An 11090-nucleotide genomic window follows, 5' to 3' on the forward strand; every position below is an offset into this window, starting at 1 on the left:
CTCTCTCTCTCTATCTTGTTCTCGCTCTCTCTCGCTTTTTTGCCATCTCTCACTTTCTTGTTCTCTCTCTCTTTCTCTCTCTCTGTTGCTCTTTTTTGCTCGCTCTCTCTCTCGCTCTTTTTTGCCATCTCTCCCTTTCTTGTTCTCTCTCTCTTGCTTTTTTTGCTATCTCTCACTTGTTCTCTCTCTCTCTCTCTCTCTCTCTCTCTCTCTCTCTTTTTTGCTCTCTCTCTCTCGTTCTTTTTTGCGCTCTCTCTCGCTTTTTTTTTTGCTATCTCTCACTTTCTTGTTCTCTCTCTCTTTTGTTCTCTCTCTTTTTTGCTGTCTCACTTTCTGCTTCTTTCTCTCTTGCTCTTTTGCTATCTCTCTCTCTGGCATCGGCTTGTATCTAAAGATGATATGTTATAGTATATTCACATTTACTTGAACTGATGGGGAATTTTGTATAGATGAATATTTCTTCAGTGTTCAAGATCTGTGTGTGTGTGCGCGCGTGTGTGTGTGTGCACGCTTGTGTGTGGTCAGGTTGCGGTTTGTCTTTGAGCAGGAAAGTCCAGGTATACATGGAGAGGAAGTAAGTCTAAGACGCGTTCGTTTTTATTTTTCAATGAATTTCTCCACATGTATTTTAACAAATTTAAAAAATTACATATAAAGGTAAAGATTACATAGAAATAAACCAGATTTTCACAATGCAGTGAAGGAACTAATGTTCCTAATGTTCTCAGGGGAATAGAAACAGCGACAGAGTCATAGCACTGCCTTTAAACATCCCTGTCAGTGCAACTGGTTTGATTTCATATGCAAGTGGAAATTCTTGCATGCCATGACCAATCGTCCCCGGAGAGGTCAGGGACGCAACACGTTCTCAGGTATAAAGATAAGGAAAGAGTGAGGGAAGTTGCAGGACGAGCTGAAAGCAGCACAGAGATTAATATCCACTCCTAGAAACAACACGTAATCAGAATTCCTGTAGAGCTCTGGTCAGATAAAACATGGAAAGAACTCTGTAGCGAAAATTCAGCTGGTCATGTTTGCGATGGAAGAACCCACAAAACACCATCATACCTTCATGAGCTTCATGATGTGAAGCGGCTTTTCTCCACAAACAGTACTAGAGAGTAAACTTTATCAAACGAAACATAAACGGAGCGATGAACCATGAAAAAAACTGGAGAGAAGATGGATAATGACCAGATAAGATAATGACCCCCAAAACATAACTCAGGAAGACTTTGTATCTCATGACTCAAATCCTGTCGAAAATTTATGAAGGATTTTGAAATCAAGTCCATTAAATAGACCCACATAACCTTGGGACACGGTTCGAAATTCAACCCCAATGCTGAAAAGAAAGCTAATTGCATCTTACCATAGAAGTTTTGTACTAATGTACTATCAGTTACAATAAACATGTATTTGTTTAAGCTTAGAAAGCAAATTTTGTTTTGTTTTACTTTTTTTGTTTTTCCAATATTTGATGGATACGTAATCACTAAATGTGAACTAAATAACCATAATGAAAGACTGAATTATTTCCTCTTACTGTTGGTGTATTGATGAGGTTCTTTGTTGTTGTTGTTTGATTCTCCTGGTGAATTATTTAATATACGAGCTATTAAATTCTTCGAATTCGGTATTTTTTTTTGCCCAGATCCTTGCTTTTTAAACCAGCACCATGACCCCCGATGATCACATTCATACAAATCGTATCAAACGTCTTAAATATGAGGACCGTCCTCTAAAAAGGATGTTTGGAATTACAGTTTAGGCATCGAAAGGATGAAAAACATCCCAGCTTTGCCTGCTGCATTTCCAATGCGTCTCCCCAGGACAGTGTGTTGTAAGCAGAGTCTCCAGGCTTCAGCTGGATTTATTTAACTCGAATACACTCTCAGGATGAGCGAGAGAGAGAGATCAGTGCTGTAGTTATTACGCAGTTCTCTGCTCCTCTGGCCTCTGCTGTCTCTGCCAATACAACATCTGCAGGACATCTCAGCATTGTCCTGCACATATAAAGCGTACCATTGAATGTTTTCGGGCATCGTTTTAAATTTTAGCTTGTAAAACGACACATGGTGTGTCGTTTTACATCCTAAAATTGAAACAATGACCAATTATACGATTATATTGTATTATTTCATAAGGGGCAGTCTCATTAGAAGTCATGTCATTTGGGGTTTGTATGTAAATAGGTCCTGATGTGATTAGGGTTCATTTGGTTATATGTTCGCAATCGGCTTGAATTATCATGGAAGGACAAAAAAGTTCTTTAGTTAACTGGTTGACTAAAGTAGTACAAAAAGGTAATTAAATACATAGATTAAATTTATTCTGTCTGTATCTATAATAATAATTTAATTATAACACTCTCCGGGGTCACCCAAATGAGGATGAGGTTCCCTTTTGAGGCTGGTTCCTCTCAAGGTTTCCATCTAAGGGAGTTTTTTATTCGCCACAGTCGCCTCAGGCTTGCTCATTAGATTTTGTCTAACATTATTCTTGGACTTTTCTCTTCTGTAAAGCTGCTTTGAGACAATGTCCATTGTTAAGCGCCATACAAATAAAGTTGAATTGAATCAACCATAACCTCGGGACCACTTGCCGAATATTGTGGAGGTCCTCTATGTGCTGCAAGACCTCTTAAGGTGTGCTGTGGTATCTGCCACTAAGACGCTAATGATGTGAGGTAGGGCCTCTGTGGATCGGACTTTTTGTTTCTCCAACACATCCCACAGAACTGAGATCTAGGGAATTTTGGAGGTCAAGTCAGAACCTTGAACTTTGTCATGTTCCTCAAACCATTCCTGAACAATGGTTACAGTGTGGCAGGGAGCATTATCCTGCTGAAAGAGGGCACTGCCAGTAGTTGCCGAGGAGGAGTGTACTGTATTTGGTCTGCAGCAGTGTTTATGTACGCGGTACATGTCAGAATAACATCCACGACCCAAGGTTTCACAGCGGAAAACGTTACCCAGAGCCTCCACTGGCTTGCCTTCTTCCTATAGTGCATCCTGGTGCCATCTCTTCCCCAGCTGAGACACACACGATGTAAACGAAAACGTGATTCATCAGACCAGGCCATCTTCTTCTGTTACTCCATGGTCAAGTTCTTATACCCATTTGCCCATTGTTTGGCACTTTAGCAGGGGTCAGGGATCAGGTTCACCTCACCTGTTTTTTTTTTTTCTTTTTATTACAAACTAACAGGAAGCAGTTGATTTGATGTTAAAAATTTGAGCCAAACCATGGAAAAATAACTCGTACAACAACCTTGTTTTTTTCCCTTTAATTTGTCACCTGAAGGTAGTTTTGTCCGTTTTCAGGTACTTGATATTCTCTTGTACTTGAGAGAACAGCTAGTTAAAATTTGTGCTTGTACTAGAAGTCCCCACGGAGCACATAATGCCTTTCTGCAGTTTTGCAAGCACAACATTTGTGCTATAGAGATGCTATCAAGGCGCTAGCTGTTTTGAATCCCTTGCTAGGTATTTCTCCCGAACGATAATCAGATATGTTTCTAATTTAGCCGAGCGATTTGTTTTGTTTATTTACAGCTGTTTACAGCTGCTTTCTGCTCTTCAAAGCTATAATGGAGTTCATCTGAAACATCAGCGTTCACGGCTATCTTATCTGTCCTCTCTGTGTGTTACAGTGTTTCTGGGAAACCGGTCCTACATGTTGGGGCCCAGCTCTTCATTCTGACTTTATCTTTGCTCTGGATCCCACTCTTAATTTCTTCCATGTGACTGTGTTTGGTTTTGTCATGTCACCCACGCAGCGATTTGGAAACAATAGCCTTTGTAAATTCTTAAAACTGGGCCAAGGGGATAAGAGATATCGAAGAAGATGAATATCCTGCAGCGTTGTGTAATGTCTTTAACTATGTGATACGGCCTGAGGGCCAGATTTGATCTAGCAATCAGTTTTCCAAAACATTTTTTTAAAGTTGGGTGTTTAAAGTCTCGTGCGGCTCTTTTGCGCCATGTTCAAGAGCTGTTACGATCAGTGGTGGGCAGAATAACGGTGTATAAATCACACAGCTGGCAGAGGTTTCAAAGGAACGCTTGAGGAAAATCTATAAAGGCGGCTGATAGATTGGTGTTAAATGATACTTGTTGCAAAACAGCTGCACATGACCGTGGCGTCCGAGAGAGAGCATGCACATGTATCATCTTTAAGACTGCTGTAGAGCTTGAACTGTATATGACGTGATGATGATCTGGTTTTAATTGGTCAGTCAGGGTTTTTTCTTCTTCTGAACTTTAGAAAAAAGGAAACACTGACCGAAAAGACTGTTTGCAGGAATTCATTGACCCGTCTGTTTTTGTGATACGACTTGGTGATTCTTCTGTAAGGAGTGTTTTTTTTTTTTTTTTTTAAATTGTTTTATAAATCACAAGCAAAGCCTTAGTCCTTATGGATGTTCTCTGTGAAGTACCTATCCTACCTATTACTTACCTGGCAGGGGCAATGCCATGATCAAGGAGGTGGTTTGCCCAAAGCAAGGCTTATTCATTGCACTCGGGCTGTGTTGACCTTTGCGAATTCCCCAAATGGCTAAGTGTTTAAGGCTCTGGTTGTTGATCGGAAAATCAGGGTTCAAGGCCCAGCACCACCAAGCTGCCAACATTGGGTCTTTGAGCAAGGCCCTCAACCCCCACCGCTCCAGGAGTGCTGCATCATGGCTGACCCTGCGCTCTGACCCTCCAAGGATGGGATATGCGAAGAAAGAATTTCACTGTGGAGTAATGTGTATATATGACAAATAAAGGCTGCTTTCTTAAGTGGATTGAAATGTACAGTGTTAACACATTTGATGTGTTTTGATCATTTCCACTGAAATCCAATGTCAGGGCAGGACATATTGTGTGGTCCCTCCCCCTTTTTAAATAGCCAATAGTGTTTAGGAATCTTACAATTATACTGGACAGTTAGATGGGACGGGACACTTGAGCACCTCTGTTTAAACAGAATATTCATCAAATTGATCCGTCTTGTTGGTCATGAGAGCGACTGTAAATTTTCAACGCAGTTATCTCCTAGATGCGAATTTTGACTATCTTACAGATAGCCTTAAGGCTCACATATTCATACTAAAAGCCCAAAACTTCACTTTAGGTTTCAAGGTCATGTTAAACACGATGCTCTTGATGGTAGTGTGATGTAACTTAATGCAGTATTATATCGCTCTTGAATTTTACCACCTGCTAAAGTACACGCATCAGCCGAGGCAGGATTTCGGTGTCTGTATTAACATGTGATGAGCCTTTGCAAAATATAGTTCAGCACATAGCCGCTGTGTAACGTATCTATGGTTCAGTTTAAAGAGTTTTATTAATAGAGGTCTCGAGGAGGACGGCCTAAGCGAGCGAGTGTTAGTGAAAGGTATCGTGATTTGAGAAAAGCTCTTTGCATGTGCTTAGATGTTACAGGCTTTGCTTAATTCTTAGACTTTAGTAGTGGGAATAGAATACATGATTAATCTCTGGAATCGAACCCCAACTCCTGGGCAAGCGTGCTAACCACCAAGCCACCGTTCCCCCCTTCCATTAGCTAACTAGCTTTCCATTATTACATTATATGTGCTACCACTTTTTATCCAAGTCACTCAATTTCCAGGCAACCTTAACATGAAACCGGGCAGCACACTGGAGCTATTACTTTCCCAATGGGATAGCAAACTAATAGATTCATGATGTGTCCACCCCTGCTAATATCATTTTTTGGCCATATCCCTGACTACTAATTTGACCCAGTGTTATTAATTCTCAGCACTTATGGAATGAAGTCACTTTGGCCACACTCGTTGGCTCCACTTCGATTAGCACCCTCCTTTGTGCCCTTCTTTCATTACACGTGCACTATGCTGGTGAGGATCTTGGCACCGAGCGAGCTTAATCCCTGGCCTGAAATGGCCCAGATGCCCAGACGGAATTCTGAGAAGGAACCTAGGATAAACACTGTCACATAGCTTGGCTGGTTGCTGCATGTCTGCTATTTGGGACTGGCCAGTCTTTTCTGCGAGCTGTGCTGGTGTGATAGATGTGGAGGAAATGTTCGCGAAGCACTCTATGAATCATAATTAAGCTTTTTGAGGTGTCATGATTTCGTATTTTTTTATGTGCCTAGAATAACGTGGTGGCTTACAAGTATATCAGAAAATCATTGCATAATTATATTGGCTTGGCAGAGCCAGCATGCTGTTCTTTATTATTTTCCTCCTCTTACTATTATTATAATTCTATTCAAAAAAGTTGTTCTGTTTACATTTACTGAAATTTTAAAGCCATGAAACTCGGCACAGGTGCACATCCCATATGGGAATAGAGTACTTGTGCTTTGAGAAGAGAGCCATATGGTTACTGCAACGCTCCATTTTATTTCCTATAGAAGTACATGGGAAAAGGTTTCCAGCTCCTGCTTTCACATGATTTGAACCATTCTTCTTTCAAATTTCGTGAATATATTTAAAACTGTGTTGTTTCACCTACTGGAACTTAGTAACCACCTGGAATATAGCAAACAATTAACAATCTAGGAACCACCTGGACAACAATAGCAACCAGTTAACAACCTAGCAAAAGCCTGGACTACGATAGCAACCAATTAATATCCTAGCAACCAACTGGATTATGATAGCAACCAGTTAACAACCTAGCAACCACCTGGACTACATTAGCAAACAATTAACAACCTAGCAACCAATTAACCTAGCAACCACCTGGACGACAATAGCCAACATTTATCAACCTAGCAACCACCTGGACAATGATAGTAACCAATTAACAACCTAGCAACCACCGAGATTATGATTGCAACCTAGCAACCACTTGGACTATGATAGTAACCAGTTAACAACTTGGCAACCACCTGGACTATGATAGCAACCAATTAATATCCTAGCAACCAACTGGATTATGATAGCAACCAGTTAACAACCTAGCAACCACCTGGACTACATTAGCAACCAGTTAACCTAGCAACCACCTGGACTACATTAGCAACCAATTACCAACCTAGCATCCAATTAACAACCTAGTAACCACCTGGACTATGATTGCAACCAGTTAACAACCTAGTAACCACCTGTACAACAGTAGCAACGAATTATCAACCACCTGGACAATGATAGCAACCAGTTAACAACCTAGCAAAAGCCTGGGCTACGATTGCAACCAATTAACAACCTAGCAACCATCTGGACTATGATAGCAACCAGTTAACAACCTAGCAACCACCTTGTCTACAATAGCAGCCAATTAACAACCTAGCAACCACCTGGACTACATTAGCAACCAATTACCAACCTAGCAACCACTTGGACTATGATAGTAACCAGTTAACAACTTGGCAACAACCTGGACTATGATAGCAACCAATTAATATCCTAGCAACCACCTGGACTATGATAGCAACCAATTAATATCCTAGCAACCACCTGGACTATGATAGCAACCAATTAATATCCTAGCAACCACCTGGACTATGATAGCAACCAGTTAATATCCTAGCAACCACCTGGACTATGATAGCAACCAATTAATATCCTAGCAACCACCTGGACTATGATAGCAACCAGTTAATATCCTAGCAACCACCTGGACTATGATAGCAACTAGTTAACAACCTAGCAACCACCTGGACTATGATAGCAACCAGTTAACAACTTGGCAACCATTTGGGATCATGTAGAAACATCACCTTGGCAACCACAAGGAAGATCATAGCAGCTTTTTAACATTTTAACCTTTAAATCTTTTTAGCAGTTTAACCATCATAAATTATAAACTTTTAAGCCAGCATCAAAGTTTATTCATGATCGTTTCGCTTTTGTCCAGGCGCCTAAGTAAGTTACCTCAGCCAGATATTTAGTCCAGTGTCTGCATACAGAATGAGGGACTCATCATCATGCAGCACATCCTGTTTGTCACCCAGGCAAAAGTTTTGGGCACGTGTTTCAGCGCTAAATGCTGCTTTCCGTCTTAACGCCACAACTTAGTATTATTCTAGTGTCTATATTTTGATGTAGATCAATGCATAAGTGTTTTCTTTGTTTTCTTTCTTGCTGTTATACGACCTTGACTAGAATGCAACATTGATTGTTTTCCCCCTAAATCAACCTGGGTTTCGCAGATACCGGCGTTAACACCGACTAACAGTCTTGACATTTTAAAATCAGCATGATGTTTCTCTGTTTTTATACAAGGCCGTGTTTGTGTTTGCAAGCGAGTGATGTCAGGCGTGCTGTGATGTCCCCGAGGCGTTCCTGCACCTGGCTCATATTTCCTCTCTCCATTAAAACCCTGCAGACTTTTTCATTTGGAGAAATAAGTTTTTTTTTTTTTTTTTTTTTTTTTTTTTTTTTTTTTCTTGAAATAAAGTAAAAGTTTCCTTAAAGGGAATATCTACTTGTGTTTAGGTTTTAGTAGGTGTGCAGTAAGTTATTTGCCTTTTTATTTACTTCTGCCCTAGGGTTTGGAAAAAGAGGAGAGGTAAAAAAGAAAAAAAAAAAAGGAGGACGGAGGGGAGTAAAAGCGGGGGTGAGCGAGAGAGAGAGCGAGAGCATACCGTAGACGTCAGCTAACTGTTAACATACTGAGCGTGGCATTATATAAATCGTAATGAAGTGATTCTCCTGTGAGCTCATCACTGAACAATGTGCTTCATGTTTCTCCGTCTGCAGTCTCCTCCTCCCTCGGCTCTTTCTAAACCTCGCACTCTGAAGCCCTAAAGGATGAATAAAGGTCCTCAGGTGCTTTTTAAAGACTTGTTTTTCCCTAATTAGTCTATTAGACCTTAGCGCTTGTGCGATTTATTTTTTTGCATGATCGAGATAAAAGTTCCGCATGCAAAACATTGCTTCTGCAGTAATTACTAATGAAAGCAGGGTCATTTTGTGCATCTAGCACAATCTGTTGTACCCCCCCTCTCTTCTTCGGTATAAATTGTTTCCAGAGTTTGATATTGTCGATGATGTAAACCAGGTGTCTCGCAAATACCCTGAAGTCCTTTTTTGTGAAAACGTTTTAATCCTTTTAGCAAATGTAAAAGCTCCTTACTGAACCAAAACCATTGTTCGACTAACAGAATAATTGATTTTATTTATTTATTTATTTATTTATTTTTAATCTCTGTATAAAACCGTCATGCAGTTGCACCGATCTAATCTACACGTTGACCTTTTTTCGGTATGCCGCTTAGGAACGCCGCTCGCTTCTCAGCTGCATTTTTATTGTAAATGAAGTGGGATAGCCGGAATGCCACGGCGTCCTCGTTGCAGCCTAGGTGGTACGGCTCATTTCATACCTCAGTTCTATTCTCGTCCCGTTGGCCAGACTACAGACGTGGGATTGTATCATTGTCATATTTTCTGTTGTTTTCGCTCCCTCAAGACTGGAAAGTCAAGAGAATGTCTTAGCGGGCCAGCGCGGCTCTGGACTCCGGAGCGGCCCAGGTTCCCGCCTGTCTGGAGACTCCAGTTGACTGGTGTAGAGAGCGGTGATGTCAGCTCCAGAAACATTAATACCTCTTTTCCACATGCTCATGGAGAAGAATGAGAGTTTTTTTTGAACTAGGATTTGTGCATCTTGTGCAGAAATTAGCTCTGAAAGTGATTTGTTTACAAGCGCATACTTTTAAAAACACACTCTTAAAATAAATAAAGTTCAATATCAGCCCTAAATATAGAAATTGTTATAAATAAATATTATCCAGCTCTAGGTTATTGAGTCGTGAACTTTGAAAATTATATATACATAATTATGTGTATTGATATTGTTTTAATATTTAGCTGGCAAGAGAAATCTTTTCCCTTAGCGACACACGCACAACATTCGCCACGTCTTTAACTTTAATAAAGTCTGCCTGAATTAAAAGGAGCATTTTAATGAATGTGCACAAGACGACCTGGTTCTGGTTTACTGACCAGCTCCAGCTCTTTGTACACGGCTTTAATAAATCTAATATAAGATGACGGAGACCAGATTTTAATCCTGATTATTGCATTAGAGCTGGTTTTAGTATTGCGCCGGATCGAGTGTGTGACACTCATCAGAAAGGCCACGCTCAGTATATCGAGACTCAAAACCTGGATGGTGATCATAAAATGATGTAGTGACACGGTGTGAAGGTATAGAGGATGTGTCCAAACATCGGAAGCATCCGGCTAAAAATGTACTCAGAGGTATAAGTTTTTAACTGCTGCAAGTTTTGGTTATCTCTGTAAGGTTCCTGCTCATATTCATGGCTAATGCTGCAGTTTTCTGAATAATTCATCCAAAGTAAAAAAAAATAAATAAATAATTCTGACATTAACCAGTGTTTACAAGTAGCTAGAATTTTATTTGTAGCTGATGGTTACATTAGCTCCTGGTTTAGTAGTAAAATAAAGCTAATTAATGTTAGCAAACACCGGCCAGGATTTTGAAGATGGTTGCTGATTTCATGCAGCCAAAAAATGCTTGATTTATTCTCTCTGTCTGTCTGTCTATTTATCTGTCGTTCTGTCTCTGTCTATTTATCTGTCTATAGATATCTATCTATCGCTAGCTAGCTAGCAATAGATAGATAGATAGACAGATAAATAGACAGAAGCTAGCTAGCTGCCTGTCTGTCTGTTTAGCTAGCTCTCTGTCTATCCATCTGTCTGTCTATCTATCCGTCTGTTTACCTGTCTGTCTGTATGTCGTCTGTCTGTCTGTCTGTCTATCTATCTAATTATTATTGTTATTTTTTTAACCGAACTCTTTAGTGAATTTGGCAAAATGTCAAGCACTCTTCTTTTAAAGTACTACCTTTGAAGGCACTATTATTATTATTTTATTATTATTATTAGATATTTAATGACTTTCTATAATGGACACACATTTGATGCACATAAACCCGTCTTGTCCTAAATCTGCAGAAAATTTGAAAATCTAGAGTTTGCTTAATTTTATATTCATTTCTACAATCGCAGAATGACGCACTCCTGGAGGGGCTGATTTAGGTGGGAGTAGTTTCTGTCTGCTAGAGATTTCGGCATATTGAAGCATTTTACTGAGATAAGCTACCGACGCTCATCCTCAGTCCTGTGGATTCTCTGCGTT

At 40.1% G+C, this 11090-nt stretch overlaps 1 protein-coding gene and 1 pseudogene across 1 annotated transcript in view; both read left to right on the plus strand.

Moving 5' to 3' along the window:
- The window catches only part of abl1 (c-abl oncogene 1, non-receptor tyrosine kinase), a 37476-nt gene that overhangs the window by 10507 nt on the left and 15879 nt on the right, over positions 1-11090 (plus strand). The window lies entirely within an intron of this gene.
- On the plus strand, positions 4454-4599 carry LOC131348780 (U1 spliceosomal RNA; annotated as a pseudogene).

This window comes from Hemibagrus wyckioides, linkage group LG28, assembly GCF_019097595.1.
Source record: "Hemibagrus wyckioides isolate EC202008001 linkage group LG28, SWU_Hwy_1.0, whole genome shotgun sequence".
Lineage (NCBI taxonomy): Eukaryota > Metazoa > Chordata > Actinopteri > Siluriformes > Bagridae > Hemibagrus > Hemibagrus wyckioides.